Source organism: Cydia fagiglandana, chromosome 2 (genome assembly GCF_963556715.1).
Source record: "Cydia fagiglandana chromosome 2, ilCydFagi1.1, whole genome shotgun sequence".
NCBI classification, from domain to species: domain Eukaryota; kingdom Metazoa; phylum Arthropoda; class Insecta; order Lepidoptera; family Tortricidae; genus Cydia; species Cydia fagiglandana.
Window position 1 is genome coordinate 27445770 of NC_085933.1, and position 21353 is coordinate 27467122.

At 36.4% G+C, this 21353-nt stretch overlaps 1 protein-coding gene across 1 annotated transcript in view; it reads right to left on the minus strand.

The window, feature by feature from the left end:
• The window catches only part of LOC134679472 (mucin-2), a 70729-nt gene extending 54890 nt beyond the window's left edge, over positions 1-15839 (minus strand). The window contains exon 1 of the mRNA XM_063538400.1: positions 15665-15839. The gene's annotated coding sequence lies outside the window, so the exon portion shown is untranslated. The remainder of the gene's footprint in view (positions 1-15664) is intronic.
• Positions 15840-21353: the final 5514 nt, after the last annotated feature.

Sequence of the window (21353 nt, forward strand, 5' to 3'; positions counted from 1 at the left end):
TATAATTCTTAGAGCACAGTGAGATTATCGAGAATATTTGTTTCTGCCCTACATATAGCGCTAACGAAGCGTAACCTATGTTGCGGTAGAGCCCAACCCACGATTTCCGACCACACACATTGTAAAGGGTTAAAAAATAAATACATTTCTCTCACTAAATATTTTTCTCCAGTGGTAGCACAAAACTAGGCACAGGTATATTTTATTTATATTATATTTAGCCTAACAAAACAATTAAGCGGCTTAAAAAAATCGAAAGAAATATCGGTAAGATTAAGTAATACGTTTAAAATGAGAGAGCTGAGGTAACACTTTACAACGTGTAAATTGAGTTACAAATTGGCCTTAACTTTCTCGCTCCTGTCAACATTACAACAGCCTCTTCTAGTTGTAATAACATCTCAAATATACGACAATACCTAGTTGAGTATCCGTTTCACTTTAGTGTAAATATTGTACACTGTACAGTATTTCACCTCGAAACTTCTTTAACAACATCTATTTCTATAATTTTTTACGTCATCCTTTTATTCCATCAATAAACTCCATAAAAACAGTCAGTTTACTTGATTACGTGTTGTTGGAAATTCAAGTTTTTGATTTCACCATTTAATAAACAATAAAAATTAAGTAAATGGATTCAGAGGTCCAAAACATTTATTAACATCTGCAAATTAGTTTTTGTCCTTAGATTTCAAATTTATCTATAGGTAATATTTACTTATAAGTTTTAATTAGGCAGACCAACAATATGACCAAACGAAAGTCGAATTCAATTATCGAATATAATCCTCAGGCGAAATAAAAAGACTATGTCAAGCACCTGTCAACATACTTGTTAACATTGTATTGTGACCGTCTCCTCGCACCTACACGGTTACCTAACACCTGTCATCCGGACTTTCTTCGCTGCCAATATTTAGAAACCCGGAACCATCTGGCGAGAGAAGCCATGAATTATTGATGGAATTATGGTCATTAATCGAACGAAGGTTAATCCGAACAAGGTCGAGTCGCCGCTCTCGCTTCGCGTTATAATATCATTTCTCTCTAGACACAATCACTTTTTTCAGACAGCTAAAAGTCTAATCACGTGAATTTTTAGTCAAAAGTATGTTGCCTCTTGGGCTTGTCGTTACTTTTTGGTCAAGTCTTTGCACATATTTACTTTACCAATTTAAACTCAGTAATATCTTGCATTGCACAACGAAGCGCTTAACAAAACCTGTCGCCAATATTTTTTCTAGAGCCAGTAGATAAATATATATAATATATTTATGCAGCGTAATTAAAAACTCTGTTCGTTAATGCTGTTTGGAGTAGGTACCTAAAAGGAACTTAAAGTACCTACCTACTTAAATTTTCTATGACCAATTAAAGAATTTCTTAAAGTCACACCACGTCTTATACCGTAAAAACTATCGAATACCTAGTGCATTCTGCAATTAGTTGATACGTGTTATGAGTTGGAAATCAATAAATGCTTCCACCCATTTAGTGGCCATTTTCTCTTCAACAATTTTCCCGTAATCTACGACTGTTAGTGACAATCGAATGACATCATTTATCTTACGAATCAGCCACTTTCCAATAAATCCTACTGATATGAGAATTGTATTAAAACACCAGGATCAAGCAAGCCAACTCTGCATGGCATTTGCAGTGACAAAGTGTTATAATGTCATCAACTCATCATTAATGGCAAATTCCTATGAAAATATGACGTTTATAATGACACTCCCTAACTTTGTTCTGTTCAAGTTGGTGCAAAGTTAATTTAAATCTCAAGCATGAATGTTCCTAAAACCCCCGGCGTTGGCAAACTTTATAGAAAAAGAGCTGAACGCAGCAAAAACCAGCAATAATAGTTATACGAGTACATATAGCTCAAAGAGGCACAAGTTTTGTTTCCAGTGGTTTAAGAACTCTCAAGTCATAATTTTCTGTGTTACTTTTTAAAGAGCCGCGGTTTGCCGACCCCTGCCCTACCTCAAACGTCGCATTTAGAAATTACTCAAATTTGTTTAAACTTTGTGTCCGAATCGAATTGGCAGATATGTTGCAGCCCACCCACCTGCACAATCCCCGGCCTTCCGAAACTTTCTATAACTTATTAATAAGCTCTCGTTATCATTATTAGCGTTATTATCCATTACTATAACGATATATTGTGTAATTACTGTTTACGCAACATTACGCTGTACGGACACTTTCCATTTTTAACTTTGATTCGACTATCGGTTATTTTTGACAGTAACAGATTCGATTTGCATAATTTGGCTATGAATGCCGAGTTGGTTTAAGGTGGTTCTCCTTATCTGAATTTCATACAATTGTATTTACAGATTTTCTCATAATAAGTTGATTTCCCGCACTTTAAACCTTGATCCATATCTTAATATGGATCGTTTGTTTTTGCCAAATGAAAAATTATGACCAGTTATTCAATGATATTATTTACAAATTCATTTAAAAATTTTGAAGATTTTGCTCTAACGCTTGTTTGTGTGAGTGATCTTTACGCTATCCATGTGAAACAAGATGGCGAGGTTAAGTTTAATCATAACCAACAAAGATGTCACTTTACCACAGGCGACCTGACTAAGTAGTGCCTAATTTGCTCGATAGGTGGTATTAGCGTAAAGGTATATGATTCATAAAATATATTGTACTGGTTTAGCTTACAAACCATTACCAGTAAAATTTAATCCCTTGATTAGTTATGTAGGTAACTACTAATCGCAGGTCAAGCCTGATTTGGTTTCTAAAGGGTTTCCAGGAATCTTCGACAATCATTTACCAGTTCCAATCTAGGATTGGCAGTAGGTAATAATTTATAATGATTTTAAATTATAATATTCTTTTTTTAATATTATAAATGCATTTTCATTGAATTATCAAAATTATTTCATTATTTATAACATTTCTAAAACATTATCATTGAGCCCGCGAAAGTGTGAAGGGTACTTTTATTCCATAGATAACCTGAGCGTTTTTCTACATCCATTTTTTCAAACTACCTACCTACCGCGTGATTTATTTCCCGTTCACCGTAAATTAGACTATGCTATACGGAATATCGCATGGTTTTAGTTGTGATCAGTTGGGATTTCATGGGTCGATTTATTTATACGGAAGACACCAAAACTCATTGTATATAGGTAAGTAATAAATGTCAAGTCATTAAAAATGTCAGTCCGTACAACAAAAGCCTAGATATTGTTGCCTTCATATCAGGCGATTCGTTTTCGCAGGGAAATGATGAGAATCACGATTCCTTCGGAGGTCAACTTCTACTAAGCTTAGTTCATACCCGGAATGACGCTGTGGCGACCACCGGCTCGCCACTCTCTACGCGCCTAAGTCCGCGCGTCTGCGCGATGCGCCACGTCCGTCGCTTAGCAACGACTCACAATACAACACACAATACCTTCTGCCTAAGAAGAAAAATCGTTCGTTATTAGAGCACCGTACAAAACTTTGTTCACGGTGCTCTTATGGGATCACTTCGGTCTTGCAAATCGGTTAAATGCGTTTTTCTCAAAGACCGTTTGATGTAGGTACCTGAAATTTGGAATAGTTATGGCAAGTACCATCACTAACACTGTGAATAAGTCGAAACTGCTTATTTCTGATTTTAGGGGGAAATTTAGGGGTTAAGAGGGGTAGGCTGAATTTTATTTTCAATTGTAAGAATCGTGTGAGGTACCATTAGAAAGCTTGCAAAAAATTGAGTCGATGGACTGATTTTGACTTCATTTTAGAATGCAATAGTTTCGATAAAAAATGCATTTAAAGTTGCAAGTTTTCATACAAAAATTTTCACCTCTGTCCTGGCGATTTTCGGGAAAACTATAGCTAACAGGCAGCTGACCAGTCAATATCCAACTAAAACGACTATGGAGACGGCGGGAAAATTATCAGGTTAACTCTAACTTTATTAGTTTTTAAACTGCAGCCTGATCTTTGGTTGCTTAGGGCTAGCTAACTGATGCTTACACTGGTCATTCATATTAAGAAGTAGTTTTAGTTAGAAAGATCCTTACTTAAAACTTTGACATTGAAATTTATGACTTATGTCTTTGATACAAAGTTTAATTCTACTTACTTACTTTTGTGAGATATTTCATTTTTTTCCTGAATAGCCTACTATAAGTATGAGAGAGTAAAAGATCTGCAAAATGCAACCTTATTATAAAGCAAATAAGTTTAAATTTCGAACGGGCTTTCCAACCAATGGACTATCGCAGTGTGCTCAGTAAGAATCATATTTTATTATTGGAGTTTATCAGTTTAAATTTAAATTAAGAATTCCGTTCTTCACTGTCGTTGTGTTTTTTTTTCACATTAGGGCACATAGAGTTAGTAAAGCGAATAGAGATAATAAAGTCATTCAATATTTATTAACAGCTATGGCGTCATCTACCTATAGATTTTACTGAGAGTATCTAATTCGTCGAAACAATACCTATTCCTTTTCATTAAGTACCATTACATTTATGTATTAATTGTATAACGGAAAGAGAGACCTAAGCCCTCCTACGTGTACACGCTCAACGAAGCTGGCCAACTGTATTGTCACACGTGCAATAGAGTGTTTAAGACCAAGTTCGGCCTGGCCAGTCACATAAGGGCTCACGCTAGACAGCGTCCATGATGTTTATCTGGGGTCGCCGTCATCGAAAACGATGAGGAGGACTATATATAATTGTATAAAGTATGTATATTTTTGAACCGATCGGTGAGAGCAGCGACTAGATACTGTTCTGTGACAAAAAAAAAATTAAAATTCACAATTCACAGTTTTTGGAAACAAAGGTAAAGTTGACGAAATATAAAGTAAGCCGATCTTGATCAAACTTGTTTGAGTGACAAAAATGTCAGTTAAGATTTGGTACTCATGAATTCCAGTTCTACTAAAATATTTTTGCTTTTAAAAACTGATGTACAATAAGTCCAAAATTGTCCGGTAAGTTAGGTTTATATTCAAATACGCAATTCTTTGTAGCAACTCCGCCAAGTGGACGGAAACAGGTACTGGACGGCAACCTGACGCAGTTACCCTACTTGTACTAAAACTTAGACATTTATTATTAGGTACTTATTTCTGTGACTTATATGAAACATGAGCAAATTGATTAATACTTTACGTTAATTATATTTTGAGTCAGAAACAAGCCTAACGTCAAAAACCGAGAAATGCCGAATCACAGACTTAATTGTAATATTATTCCTTTTTGAGTCGTGCCTGCCCAGTCTACAAGTTTAAAATAAGTACAACAATTGCGACTATATCAAAGATTATGAGGTTGTATGTATACCCAGTATTTTTGACGGATTTAGTTATTCATGCTCGAAGTTGCCTGTCAACTCTGACGTATATTAAATTGTCAACTATTTTGGTGTTTGAAAAAATCAATAATTGGCAAAGTACCGTGGCAGAAAAAGCCATTCTCACAAAAAAAGAATCAATAATAATGAAAATGTTCAGACAAGTGGAAGAATATCATACTTCAATATGTTATGGATGCTAGTAAGATGTAAAAACAACAGTTTAGCGGAATGTCAGTTTACGAAATGGTTTGTACAAATTACAGAGAAATTCATAATAATTTGTTTCTACTAGAAATGTGCCTTCACCAAACGTTTTAGATAAACGGTATTAGGCCTATATTATATAAACGTTCTTGATTTCGGTTGGCCGAAATGGGACTTACGATTTTTCCTCTTTTCACCTCCAAGATGAGGTTGATTGTTAGTGTTCGAAAGCTGTAATTTGGTATGGATATACAATCAACCCGACAAGGTGGTAAATAAAATCTTTAATCTCTAAAAAATATATCTAAGGTAGAAGCTTTGTAACTTCTACGTTACCTATACTAGCCCAGAGGACTTTAATAAAAGTCCAAACTCCAAGGTCCCAGAGCTCCCAGACATTACCTTCTTATTTCCTAGTCAATAAAATGTACTTATGGGATAAATTAGTATTAGTATCCAAACTTAAAACCACCTAGGGATGTGTCGTACGGTGCTCTGAACACCGTAGTCTTGACTTCGTGCTTGGCCAATTATTTTTAAATTGTTTTATAAATTTATGTAAATAATATTCTCCTATATGAATAGGAGAATATTATTTACATTATGATTATGAAACTTAGTTTCCCTTACATAGTTAACATGCTACAACGCTATGGGGAGAACTAACAAAGCAGCATACAAAAAACATCAGTGGTCAGGTGGAAAAAGGAAACGGCGTCAAGTCCAAGCTGCCTTACAACACCATTATGGCACCAATTCGTAAGTATTTCACTGTCAATATCAAATCATACTAGGCTCTTCTAGGTACAGTCGCCATCAGATATATCGCAGCGGCCAAGGTATTCACAATATCTGAACACGCGCTCTAACGCCTTGACAATAGAGGCGTGTTCAGATATTTGTGAGCACCTTGGCCGCTCCAATATATCTGATGGCGACTGTACATGACACGTACATCATCATCATCATCACTATAGTTAAGTAATTATGAATTTAAACTTTTAAAAATGTGCACTGCTGCACAACGACTACTACTCGTGCGCTGCCCGTATTATTCGACGGTTTTCTGCCATGTTGTTAATTTTGTAATTCTGCCTTTTTCAACCATTTATAATATTTCTTGTCCTCGCGGCTATGAGTATTACTCACAGAAATTTGCGGACCGAGTTGAAATTAACATAATATATGGTATCATAATTCCAGAAGAATCGTGGCTTGGCGTAATGTTCAAATGAATAACCCATCTGACGCCACGATGTGTGACGATCCGTCAAATGCCCAAACGGTGATAAATAATGGTTCAACTAATGCTGAGTAAGTAAATTGATACCTGTTAGCGTTCTTAAAAGATAATGGCTTGTCACAATGTGTTTTGCATCAGGCGGTCTAGTGAAAGAGTTTGTGTATCTGGGAACCTTGTTCACTAGGGACGGGACGGTACCTACGGTAAGCATGATAAAGATATTGAAAGGAGAGTGAATGCTGGAAATCGTGTGAATCGAGCGCTTAACGCTTTTATGAGCTGCCAGAAGGTGTCGCAAAAAGCACGGTTGGCTGTTCATCATGGTGTTGGTGCCTACACTTATGTATGGTAGCGAAAGTTGGGTATGGCAGAAGAGGCATCAGAGCCAAGTGAATGCAGTGGAAATGAGAGCGTTGAGAAGTATGTGTGGTGTGAGATTGCAAGATGCTCGTAGTTTATACAAAAACTGGCCAAGTGCGAGTCGGTCTCGCGTTTCTAGGGTTCCGTACATAAGTCCAACTCACGCTTGACTGCACATTTCTTATAGGTTTTCCTGTCATCTATATATAGGTAAAGAACTATTTTGTATATTTTTTTTTCCAAAATTTGAGTCCCATTAGTTTCGGAAATAAAGGGAGGGAAACGGTTCTCTTATTTTTCGTCGAAAATGGTATGGCCGATTATCACTTCCCACCTCACGTTTGGCGGAATTTTATTTCGCCGAATTTTCATTTCCCAACCAAATGTTTTTTTTAACCGACTTCCAAATCCCAAAGGAGGAGGTTATCAATTCGGTTGTATGTTTTTTATTATTTTTATTTTTTTTATTTTTTTTATTTTTTATGTTTGTTACTCCATATCTCCGTCATTACTGGACCGATTTTGAAAATTATTTTTTTGATTATATGTACATGCATACAGATTGGTCCCGTTTTTGTCAAAATCCAGTTCTGATGATGGGATCTATGAGGAATCGACGGAACTCCTCAAATCTTAAAGGCATACAATGGTGATTTTTGTGTTTTTATCAACAAATCTAGCATATACATTCAAAAATGTGACATTTGATGAAGTGGAACTGCTGATGATGATCAGAACGGAACTCTTCAACGACGCATAGTTCACCTTTGGCGATTTGTCCTCTTCGTTATGTTTGTTAAGCAAGTTAAGTTTTTAAGCCACAATTTTGTCAAGCTTGAATTCTGATGATGGGATCCATGAGAAATCGAGGGAACTCCTCAAATTTTAAAGGCATGCGTATAGAGATTTTTGTATTTTCATCAGAAAATCAAGCATTTTCATTAAAAACTGTCGCATTTGATGAAGTGGAACTGCTGATGATGATCAGAACGGAACTCTTCAACGACGCATAGTTCACGTTTGGCGATTTGTCCTCTTCGTTATGTTTGTTAAGCAAGTTTAGTTTTTAAGCCACATTTCTGTCAAGCTCGAGTTCTGGGGGCCGATTTTTGAATTTCGATCACTCGATTTCGTCACTCTAAAATCGGTGGAAAACGGAGAATTGCTAATTTTTGAAATACGAGCGATCAAATTTTGGAATCTAGTGGTATTGACCACTCGATTTCAATTCTATTAGTAGAATTTAAACGCCTAGTAGTGGAGATATCATTGAATAAAATACACGAAATCGAGTGGTCGAATTTCAAAAATCGGCCCCCTGATGATGGGATCCATAAGGAATCGAGGGAACTCCTTAAATCTTAAAGGCATACGTATAGAATTTTTTGTATTTTCATCATAAAATCAAGCATTTACATTAAAAACTGTCGCATTTGATGAAGTGGAACTGCTGATGATGATCAGAACAGAACTCTTCAACGACGCATAGTACATGTTTGGTGATTTCGAATTTCGATTTTGACTTGGACTGGGACCCGGACTCATACCCGGATCCGTTATAAATAACACTTGCACTGCGTATGCTATCAAAATAGTTGCAGACTTTTCTTGATGGTCTCACTCTAGCAACATATTTACTCTACATTTTTTTTTCTATGAACTTGTCTGAAATGTATATGCAACTATCTGTAGACTGGACATATTGGACCGGAATATGAACAGAACCTTTTGTATTGATTTCGAGCTCACGATATTTTCACGCAGTTACATGCATCTTGTTTATGGATAACTGATAGGGTTTGCACGACGGATCCGAAATGTATGGGAAGATCCGCGGATCCGGATCCGGATAATTTCATACATATCTGATCCGGATTGCAAACCCTAGTAACTGATGATAGCGGGCGGGTGTCTCAGTATAGGTGTAGTAGACCGCGCTCGCTCTACCCTTAGGTATTCGTGTGCTTCGGTTGCGTTCGCTTTCAACGTTACCACTAGTCGTATTCACACTTGTTGGTATGTCCACGCACATTAAACTCACAGTGTCACTACGCGTGTTGATTCGGATATCACTACAAAAGGTTATCACGGTCCATATCCCGGTCGATATAAGTCTAGTGAAACTAACCGTGAATCATTCAAAACTGTTTTCTGTAGACTAAACTATTATTCTATCGCCCAAATGTTTTAGACTGTCTACTAGCATGTCGCATTACATTAGTTACAGCATTAGTAAAACTCTACTTCATTTCTAGTACCTAGAGTTCATAGTCTGAAAGCGAGGACCTATAACACCAAAATAGTCAAAACAAGAGTTCATGTCTCTCTGAAATAAGCATCATCATCCAATTCCCATCGATTGCTGGTTACTCGCAACTCGCAAGCATGTAGACATCTCGAAAACTCCAGTGTAACGTGACCATGAGATTGATGAGATCCATTTGTCGAAATTTTTCAGTTTAATGCCTACAATCCGAAAAAAAATTTTACTTGCATCGTAGTTTCCTAAAACCACTCAATTAATTTTTATTTTAGGTATCATTATTGATGAGAATGCTCTACTTGAAATAAAATGCTTTCCATCACTGAAAAGAAGCCAAGAAAGCATTGAAACCGCGGCTGAAAGCCGCGGAAATAAGTTTTGATTGAAATATAATAAGGAAGGTAAATTGGTTATGAACACAAACCATAATTATTATTACCAGGTGGGTATTTTATTGTGTATAATAACTTTATTCAGATAATATTAATTATAAATACAATACTAACAAATCTAAATATGCGTGTAAACATAATCCCAACTTATTCGACTTGTTCTTGTAGTGTTTTAGTTTATATAATTTTTCTTCGTGGATTACATTTATCAAATAAAAGTTATAACTTAATGACTATTATATTGTATTACTAGGTGCAAGGACAACTGCGTATTGCTGACATGGCAAAATGTTATTTTGTCTGTTTTATTGACCCTGGGATAAATATGACTATAATCGAAGTAGACCGAGACGAGGACTTTATACACAATATGATACCAAAACTCGTATCGTTTTACAAGAACTGCATCGTCCCCGAGCTCATTCTGCGAAGAGTTCCAAAAAACCAAAAATGCGTCGAAATTTCAGACTTGCCTGGTACGTTACAGATTTATTTAAGATTTACCCAGGATGGAACAGAGGTGGTATATTTATTCAAAGTGTAGTTGAATTGTTGTTTTTGTACACAAATTGTATATCCGTTTGCCTGATTCAGTCCTAGATATATACTTCTTACTTTTAGTTCATCTGATGTTGGAGCCAGGAGGTTGATTTGCTAACTCAATCTACTAGAGTTCAATTTGTTCAAAAAGTCCTTCACATTATCTTTAGCATAGTCAACGATGAAACTATAAAGAAAGAGAGAAATTGGGCGTCTTTTGTTGTTTTACAGAATTAATATAATATTCATTCCTATGTATAGTTATCATTATTTAAATGAACTCAACACGGGATGAGCTGTGGTTAAAGCATAATTTGTGTTAATTTATAGTCAATAATTAGTTTTTGGTAAAAAAATCATTTTTGGTTTGGTATATGTTATTATCAATGACTGCAGTTTTCTTTCCATAGGCAACAAACAACAACATCGAGACAAATCTAATAATCCCAAACACAATTAGTTTGCGTTGTTTTATCACAGAGTTCCCATAGACACCTTCTGTGTTCATCATCAAATCAGCTCTATGTCATAATAATATTGCATATTGTCATTGTATTATGAGTGCAAAATATCAACTCAATCGGAAATCGGCTAGTAAGCCTTATTTAGCTTCCAAAATTTGACCTACACTAACATACATACTTATGGCGTTATTCATAAATATAGGTATTCATAAAATATTTAATTTCAAGTACTTTTAACTATTGTAATTTCGACTAGATTTTTTAAACTTTTTTATCCTTTCCTATAATCAATTATGATCGTTTTTAGCTGATCATCAAAAACAATAAACGTCGGACAACGGACAGTTCACGTCACGTCATCCCTGTAAAGATGAAAAAAAAAAATAGTATAGTATTTGTAAATATATACTCATGTACATAGTAAAATCATGTTGTTTAATTGATAGTGCCTACAAAAGAAAATACGTTTATTTCCATTATTTCACTATGTTGTGAAAGTTATGATTAAACATTACCTAGGCCCTAAAATGAATAAAGTTTGGAATAATGTTTCGCCCTGAAAACTCTGAAATACATTCTAACTAGCATGTGATATGTATAATGATTATAATAATTGATTGATTTATTTGAGGAATATAATTTTAATTTAGTTTTATTGGTAATATAAAACTAAATTAAAATTATATTTTATCAATTTGATTAGGTGACTGATGCACGGATCTAAAATGTGTGCGAAGAACCGCGGATTCGGATCCAGATCCGGATAATTTCATACATTTCGGATCCGGATTGCAAACCCTATGTGCGGACAACCAATCTGTCCGTATTTTATTTACTGTAAGCTTATTTTTAGGGTTCCGTACCTTAAAAGGAAAAAACAGAACCCTTATAGGATCACTCGTGCGTCTGTCTGTCTGTCTATCTGTCTGTCTGTCTGGCTGTCCGTCTGTCACAGCCGATTTTCTCCGGAACTACTGAACCAATTAAGTTGAAATTACTACTGATTCTAAAATTTTGGAAAAACGACATAAAATAAATGATGTGTTAAAAATTGGGTATCGTCTTGGGTCGTCCCATTCGTTTTTCGTCAAGTTCTTAAATTAGTCCTATTCTGCTTTCGTCACTCATTCTACATTCATCACAATCGTCGGTGGCTTTCAATGTAGAATGAGTGACGAAAGCAGAATAGGACTAATTTAAGAACTTGACGAAAAGCGAATGGGACCACCCAAGACGATACCAAAAATTGTGATATACGAAACCAGGAACGCGAGTCCGACTCGCACTTGGCCGGTTTTTTTTTGTTGCTATTTTTCCATACATCATTCCGAATCCAATGAGGTACCTTATATCACACGTATTTTTAGGATTAGTAAGTATTTCTAATTTTCACCATTTTAAACTTGACGACGAAACTACACTCTGCGTGTACACGGTGGCTAAAAAATATCTGCATTCCCGTTGCCAGAGAGGTTTTGGATTTACACTGAGCAACTTTTGCGAAGTAAAAATTTACCCTTCCATAGAAAATGGACCAGCCAAAATGTTTGAAACAGCAATTTTTTTTTTCACGATTTCGTGGTTGGTTCCATAGTAAAAGTAGCTCAGTATAATCCCAAAACCTCTCTGGCAACGGGAATGCAGATATTTTTAAGCCACCCTGTATATGTACTGGAAATAGATAAGAATGGGTATCTTTGGCTAGGCACTCAGTTTTGCACCGTAGCGAACGAGTCTCTCTGTCGCAATAATTAGATGAGTGATACAGAGAGATAACCGTTTCGTTCGCTACGGCGCAAATGATTGGCACATTAGCTAGGCCCTTTGGAGATCTAAGAACTGTGTATATTCGGAAAATACGACCATAGTGGTTATCCCGAGCGGACATCCCATTTGCCGCACTCGCTAAGCGGATGGAATGAAGCAATTGCTTTAAAGCTTGCATTATGTACCTAGGTACTCTCTCCTAAACTACCTACTAAAGCATGAATATTTCAGTTCTGCATTGAAATTCAACTTTGGGTCCATGGACATTCTTTTATTCTAGTTAAAACCGTCAGTGTGCTCCATAAGTTCCACTACGTCACGTATTTTAGTACTTCAAGCTTACAAACGTGCATGATGTACCTACTTAGTGGAATCTACAATTTCTATACAAATGTGGCTTTCCATCAGACAATGGTCCTTTTTATCAGGAGTTCTGTTGAAAAGGACCATATTGCACTTGAAGCCTAAGGATTATGTGATGGAAAGCCACAAATATTTGGAACACTTTTTTAGCATCAGGATTGAATATAGGTACCTACTAGTGATTTTGAGTTGGAAGAACCAGATTAAAAAGATTAGGATCTGTGAGGCTCAGGTCTTCAATTTTTTTTCGAAAAAAGCTCTTTTGGACCATTATGACGTATGCTCCTTTGCGGCATGAAAAAACGCATTGTAGAAAGTATGTTTCAGTGACCCTTGAAATTTTTAATTTTGAATGTAAGTAGGTAGTTAGAATCGGACCAAGCTAACGCCTGAGCCACGAGCCACGAAACGCACGCTACGTGCGTGCATATGTAAGTATTGCATAGGTAATGTATGGCACTCGATGACAACGTCTAGCAAAAAGGAATAAGTAAAGGTCTGTCTAAGATCTGCATACAGTTACGAATTTATCGTATGGGCCCCTACAAATCTCACAGATAATTGCATGTGATTTGCGTTACATTCTACGATTTATTGCAAGGTACCTATGTAGTATGTACTTATATGGAATACACCGTCCGTGACCATAGACAATCCGCCCATTTTGATGCTAAATTCAGCTCGTCTGGTTGCGCCTTTACCATAAATTAATCTTGCTAAAAATTCGTCTCCTACACTGCGCCATCTAGTTTACAGTATTGTCCCTAGTTAGCTAATGAAAGTAATAAGAGAAAAGCCACTTTCTGTACTAGCGACCTCTAGTCTATTTTGGCGTAATAGTAATATGACTGACACCTGGTGAATGACAGTACGTATGGTAGTGTGCGTGAATGTAAGAAATTGCAATATTTTGCAGTTTATACAGATTTTTGATGAAATTAACAGACTGTTGAGTTAAAATATTTCGATTTAGACGTCATATTTTTTGTTGTCGTCGCCAGATATCAACATGTCTTAAAAATGTTTGAGTTTTGGAAACGATAGTGATAATTCGAAAATTGTGCACAGTCACGCCATCTTTTGGCGGTTAGTCGGCAGGACATCCCTACACATCCACCTTATTTGAATAATCTGGCCGGCGAGCGTAGATGAAAAGTTATTGTAAATAATTTATGCTTTTAGAATAGAGAATAGAATAGAGAACGTTTATTCGTGACAAAAAAACAAAAGAAAACCACAACTAACACAACAACATAATGGTCACGAATTGTAATACGTTTGGCGTTCATCTGGAGGTTCCCTTATCTTAGAGCAGTGGTCGGCAACCTTTTAGCAGCCAAGGGCCACATAATAGTTAACGAAGATGGCGCGGGCCGTACTTTGGTAATATTTGTGACTTTAGCAAACATTGTCGTTCGTCAGTATTACATACAAAATAGCCAGGAAGGCTCGCGGGCCGCAAGCAAGAGGTTGGCGGGCCGCATGCGGCCCGCGGGCCGCTGGTTGCCGACCGCAGTCTTAGAGGATCGTGGAAGTAGTCGTTCGCCATGCTGTCTGATTCTATGATAAAGTTATCAGTTATATAATATTTCGTACTATATAGAGGATATACCTAGAAGGTAATATAAGGACGGCTCATGTTTCCTTAATTGATTAGACGCTCAAGCATTTTTTCTTTTGTTTCGCTAACCTAGACCATATTTACCTAGATGAAATCCAATGTTATAGATAGTGTCCAGGCTGTCCAGTTGCTGCTAGTGTGGCAGGTGCCGGCGCCACGCCCTTGAACCGACAGTGAAAGTGGTCGAGAAGCTCCATACTTCTCGGCCACTAAATATAGCTTATATGTTCCGGTGTAGCGATCTACAAGATTGATAGCTAGCATTCGCCCGGATGCCTGCCACTTAGATTTTTGCTACATTGTGAGTGTTGTGACTCAAAAACGTCACTTTCTGACATAGGTACATTTCTTAAAAGATCCTGTCTTTTAAGAATTGTACCTATGTCATAAAGGTGTACCTCCTGTGTACTAGCGACGAGTCAATCTATGGATTAGATTTTATACAAAAATGTCTCGTTTGGCTTTAAAATCCTGAAAATGGAGTGAACACTGAACATTTACGTGAAAGTTTATGCTAAGTAAGTCATTTTTCGAACAAAGATAGCTTAGTGAACCTATCTTCTTCCTTAGTTTAATTTTCTCTATAAACTTGTATTCAGACTAGCAAGACTTTAAATTTTTAATCAATTGTTTTTTTTTTTAAATATATCTATTGTAATTTTGGACCCAAGAATTATTACCTACACTAATACCTGTCCTGGTTTTAGATTATTACTACCCGTACTGAGAAATTTGTTCGTTTTTCTATGGATGTAACACCATGTTACCAACCCGTTTTTTTATTGAATGCTCTATGGTAGTCCTTAAAACTTGATTTGGGTGCTCGGGAGCAGGCATAATACTCATAATGTCGTAACATTTTGATAGCAACGTTTGATCAACGTTTAATATATTTTTATTTTCCAGTTTTTATCTACGATATTATAAGCATATTTCGCAGTAGTAGGGTTTTTTAAGAAAATATTAAATTTTCTATTGTAGCTGAAGAATGATGTCGATCTGAATCTGAATGTTCTTGTCTTGGTAAATATATTTGACAAACATAAATATTTGAGTATTATATTTTAGAGTAGTCTTCAGAAAAAAAATGAAATAAAATAAAAATATAATTACCTTCTTAAAAACGCCACAAAATTCACAATTCCAAACACAGTTTCAAAACAGTCACAAGAACAAAATAATTCTAACAACCGAACGTTGACTGAATCACATTTTCTCCATAAAAATGCATCGTCTGGCGGAGCTGCGCAGGAGTGGAGAGGTGCGCGTGCGTCGGCGCGCGGGCTGCGACTGCCAGGGAGGGAGCCGGCTGGTGGGCTTTTGGGGGGTTAGGTCATTTTAACTAGTTATGTTATTCAACTAATCAAATCAGATTACTTTTAAACATAGGTACTTGATTAGTTTTTTTACGTAGGCACACAAAAACTTAAACGTGTCAATTCTAATCACTCATTAACCGATTGATAAGGTGAGGGTAATGAGCTAATGTGTTACGACGTGTGTACGTATCTTGGTATGTCTTTTCTTCACCACTCCCGGTAGTTCAAACTCATTAGGGATTCTAGGGACACGTGTGAGGTTTTGATAAGTAGGATAGGTTTCGTATATTTTATAAGTTAATTTTTGTGTAATCAGGTCCAAAAGGGTTCCGTCACCAAAAAAGTTTGAGAACCACAGCTACCTATAGTTAATAGAAAATTAGAGAAACTTTAGTTCATAAAATATATTTTATTTGCTAGTTATAATAAGGTAAGTAGGTACTCGTATAAGCCTTTAGACTTTGATAACAAAGATCTTTTATATATTTCATTTCACTTGTCAGCGCACCTATAGGTACCTACTTCATAATTGGTGCATAAGATTCATTATTAAATAGTGCCTAATGAGGTTTTTACATTATTTATATTTCCTGCACTGAACCAACGATATATAAATAATGTAGACCGCAAATCTCCAAACGAAATTATGTACTTGTAGTAGACAGATGACGCAGTAGCCAAAAGGTACCTAGTTACAGTGGGATGTGTTATAACCGGGATGTGATGCGAAATCATCATCATCATCATCATCATTTCAGCCTATATACGTCCCACTGCTGAGCACAGGCCTCCTCTCATGCGCGAGAGGGTTTGGGCTATAGTCCCCACGCTAGCCCAATGCGGATTGGGGACTTCACAGACACCTTTGAATTTCTTCGCAGATGTATGCAGGTTTCCTCACGATGTTTTCCTTCACCGAAAAGCTAGTGGTAAATATCAAATGATATTTCGTACATAAGTTCCGAAAAACTAATTGGTACGAGCCAGGATTTGAACCCGCGACCTCCGGATTGAAAGTCAGGCGTCATATCCACTCGGCCACCACTGCTTGATGCGAAATATTACCTAAGTATTTCATGTGCAAATAGCTGACGTATGATGAATATGATGATGACGTCATATTAAGTAAGTCTTTGCTTCATTTCCATATACCTAATATTATGGTGTATTTGGAATTGCCATTTACGTAAAAACAAACAAACCCCATTTTGTTTGGAACTTTTATTTCTCAAACAATACGAGTAATCGTTGTCGTTATCTACACGCAGCCTGTCTTTATAATGTCCCGGTCTATGGCCAAACGCAAATAAATGACAGTTGCAATGAGATTACAAAACTTAATTCACGTTAAGTAGATTTAGAAAATATTCCTTTTGTGTACCGCTATAATTAATAAATTAATGACTTATTGGTATTTGAAATATTCGCTACTTTAGGTGTTATACGTAATTAGCGTTTGCGTGTACTAATACATAATAATTACAATTTATTTAATCATTGAAATGATATTTGTATTGTAGCAGCAAATTAAACGTAATTTTTATATCAAAAGGTACAGTCAGCATCTATAATAGTGTACCGAACAATGCGCCAAAATTATCTGCCACCATGGAATACTTTTCCAAATATGTAGAAATAAATCTACATATAGAAATTTATATTTCCTTGTCAAGCTGTGTCTGATTCGAATTTTAAGATACTTACGTCAAAAATTTGCTAAAGATACGACATCGTATATTGGTAAATTTTTAACGTATCTTAAACTTCGAATCAGGCCGAGGAGAACAGTCTCTACACTTTTAGAGAGTAGTCTGATCCGCTACTTTAATGCTGACAATACTTCTTATATTAAGTACGATATAATATCTTTTTTTTGTACATATTTTGTATCCTGATACAAGAATCCCTCTCTGCTCTATCAATCTCACATTAACGGTTGCTTTCATTTTTTACAAAACTTTTTATGTTTCCTCCCAAAAGGACGAGTTGATATCAAACCTTTTTTAGTAGCGTCAGTAGCGTGGGCTTAACGGCTTGGGAACGAGTCGGAACAGACTTTTGGGAGATTGAACAAGTTGTTTTACTAAATACGATGTTGAGATAACACTTTATGAGGATGAAATAGGAATATAGTACAGGTTTCCTTTAAGGAAAACTCATGTCATGGATGGATTATTTTCTTATTAGCAAATGAATGAGTGGGTGTTTGTTTCTATGTGATGTAAGCACGGATTAAGTAGGTATTTCAATTATGTTCCTATTTGAAAATCATTAAAGATTTTAACAAGGCCTACATAAGTGTTTAAATGCCAGGAAGAGGATAAATCTACCCAGGCTTGTTGCGTTCAACAATTTCTAAATTATGTTTTATTGATACTGCTTCCAGCAATTACCAGAATAATTGCTTAAAACGTTTACTGGTTCTTCATTGCTACCTCTGTATAAGGATTCTTTATCTTGGAAATTAAATCAAAAACTGAATTGACACAAAAATATCACAATATTTTACGAGATTCGGTTGAGAACTGCAACTTGTAGAGAGCCACTCCACGAGAATTTAGCTTACGAAATCCATTCTTCTAGGACTTTTGAAAATGCTGAGAAAGCGATTTGGTCTGGTTTCAGATGACTTGTATAGGTGGCTCTACCTATTGCAGGAGGCTCGAATATTGCCTAACTGGTCACTCGGTTCAAGGTCCCGCTAAAAAGGAGATCTAGATCTAGACCGCTCGTTAGGAGCACTAGGTGACTCACGTGGGAACCTACTTGAATGCTCAAGTAGCCGGTCTCAAGGTTTTGTTTTGTTTTACGAACAAATGTAGTAAAAGCGAGGGCATTACATTTCAAAAAACTGTAGGGTTGAAACTAAAAAATAAGTATGCCACCATCTCTAATCCATGAACTTATTTTATAAAGTCCGAGAAAAAATAATAATGGTACAGTCAGCAACAATATGTACAGGATGAAACAACGCTTCGAAAGTATCTGCCACACCGCAATTATTTCCCGATCTAAAGTATCTCAAGTATCTGTCACAGTCTATTTGCTCTACATAAAGACTTAGGTATGCATATCTTTTAGTTTAGCTATTAAAATATGGTAAATATGTACTTACTGATCCGTGCTGACTGTACAATGTGATCGATCTAATAAGCTTGAAAATTATTACAATCCCACGTACGATGTAGGTACGTATCTACTCGTATATACATATTACGATATACTAACACCTGCGTCCAATTCAGGAAGTAAATAATACTATTAACAACATATAGACAGCTTACTCGACTTACAGCTTGATTAACAGCATATAAATAGCATTGCACGAAATCGCCGATGAGATAGGAATGCGAGAAAGTACCCCACTTACGGACGGTTATGTCATGCACAATGATTTGTAACTGATGCTACCATTTTGGGATGGGTCGAGACACTCACACGGATTTGAAACTTGACACTGCGTTTCGGAATGAATGATCGATATAATATATGACGTCATGGTCATTCATCTGACGATCAAATATTATACTGACGGCAGTGGGGAGACACTTCTCCTTTCGAGCAAACTCCATTCCTCCGTTCGGCTCAGCATTGCTCCGAGCAATTATTAGGGTTGGCAGCACTTGACGTCCTTTTGCGTGCATGACCACAGATAAGATAATGACTTGAATTTTGACAACCCTAAATAGCCGAAAGGGATAGTGCCATACATTAGAAAGGGATAGCACGGTTCGTCCCTGAATCGCTGTCAAACTTTGGTTTTGTTAGGAAGTGTCCTTTTCTGTACGGTAGTACTATTATTGATTATACCGGGTGTGGCCTGTAACATAAGCAAAAAATTTAACTGTAGGCTGCACTCCTCATACTGATCAACAATTATTCAGCGACTTTTAAAAATAACTTGCGGTTTGATTTTTAAAACACTTTAAAGTTTATTCGAAGACGCAATGTATTGCAAATTTTGTTATGTTTAAGGCGTGACAAGCCACGTCATTCACAATGATATGGCGTGGCGATGGCGTCCATTGAAGATAATATTTATTTTGTATGAAAAATAGGGAGGCTAAATACTTCATAATTTTTAAAAGTTGTTGAACACAAGTGTCACCGTTTGAGGAGTACAATCCATGTTTTAATTATTTGCTCGTGTTACAGGCCACACCCGGTATTTCTGTGCTGACGGATCGTTTTGGTATTTTGTACGAGTATAACTAACTCCACTAGATACCTACCTACTTAGTTAGAGATAAGAATAGTTTAAGTTAGTTTGTTATTTATAGTCATTAATTTGAGAGAAAAATGTCCAGTTCGCGCGAACACACTAGCTTTCTCTCCTGTGGGCAATAGTTAACAGCTTGTGGGCATGTAAGTAATGATTTTATCATAGTTCTCTAAATAAAAGGATAAGGATTTTCACGTGGATAAGGGTTAAATAAGAAAATTAACCTTATAGCCCTTAACTCTTGTGTATGTCTACAGGAAAGACATAACACAGTGATCTGTTTGACCCAAAAACTAGTGCCTATGCCAATTCTTGGAATTAGTTGTCAGCAAGCGGACCCCAGGCTCCCATGAGCTGTGGCAAACTGCCGGGACAACGCGAGGAGGAAGAGAGAAAATCTACATTTGTGATGCAGGCGATTCTTAATTTGAATTCCACTTCGCTTTTGAATGACCTTAATTATTTCATTAGAAATTTCGCGACATTTTGAAACAGTTGTTTTGGTAATATATTGATATTATAATTAGTGAGTTAATTTCTAGACTTTTATTGTGACTGTTTTGATACCATTAACGGCGATTTAGCTAAGTCTCCTGAATTAATGTCCAACACTTTTTGAGAAATAGATAACTAACTTTCGTAGTTTAACAAGCCAAACCCGTCTGTCGCTGCAAAATGCATGCTTTGATAACTGATAAAATGTATATGTTGTTATAAGTAAAGATAACGTAAGATATCTGTTTACATCTGCATACATATCTTCTTAATCTTATATTACTACCCATAACATTGCCTAACTCAATAAACGAGCAGTCGTGAACACAGCAAATTGAAATTTCCCTTCGTTATCAATGAACCCTGGCAGCCAATCAACGGAAGCAGCGGAAGGTTGCGTAAGCGTCAGCTTTCTGCCCGCCGGCAGCAAAAGTTTAGCTTTCGGCCCGAGCGGGGTAATTGGGTGAAGACAGTAGGGCTGGGTAATATTATGGCCCAAAGAATCTGTAATTTTCTGGATGCAATTAGAATGGGCATTAGTAAAATGAACTTTAAAGGGCCGTCACAGTAGACCAATGCTTGGTCGATGAGGCACTCAAATAAGACCCATAACACCCCGATAGTAATAATAGGAGTGTGTAATGAGTTATGGATGATTAAATAATTTCACTAATGAAATCGTTCTCGAGCGTTAATCCCTGTTGCATCATCAGCTCAGGTTCGCTAATGCTTCGGTGCCCAAGATCTGCTTATCAATATGTATTTT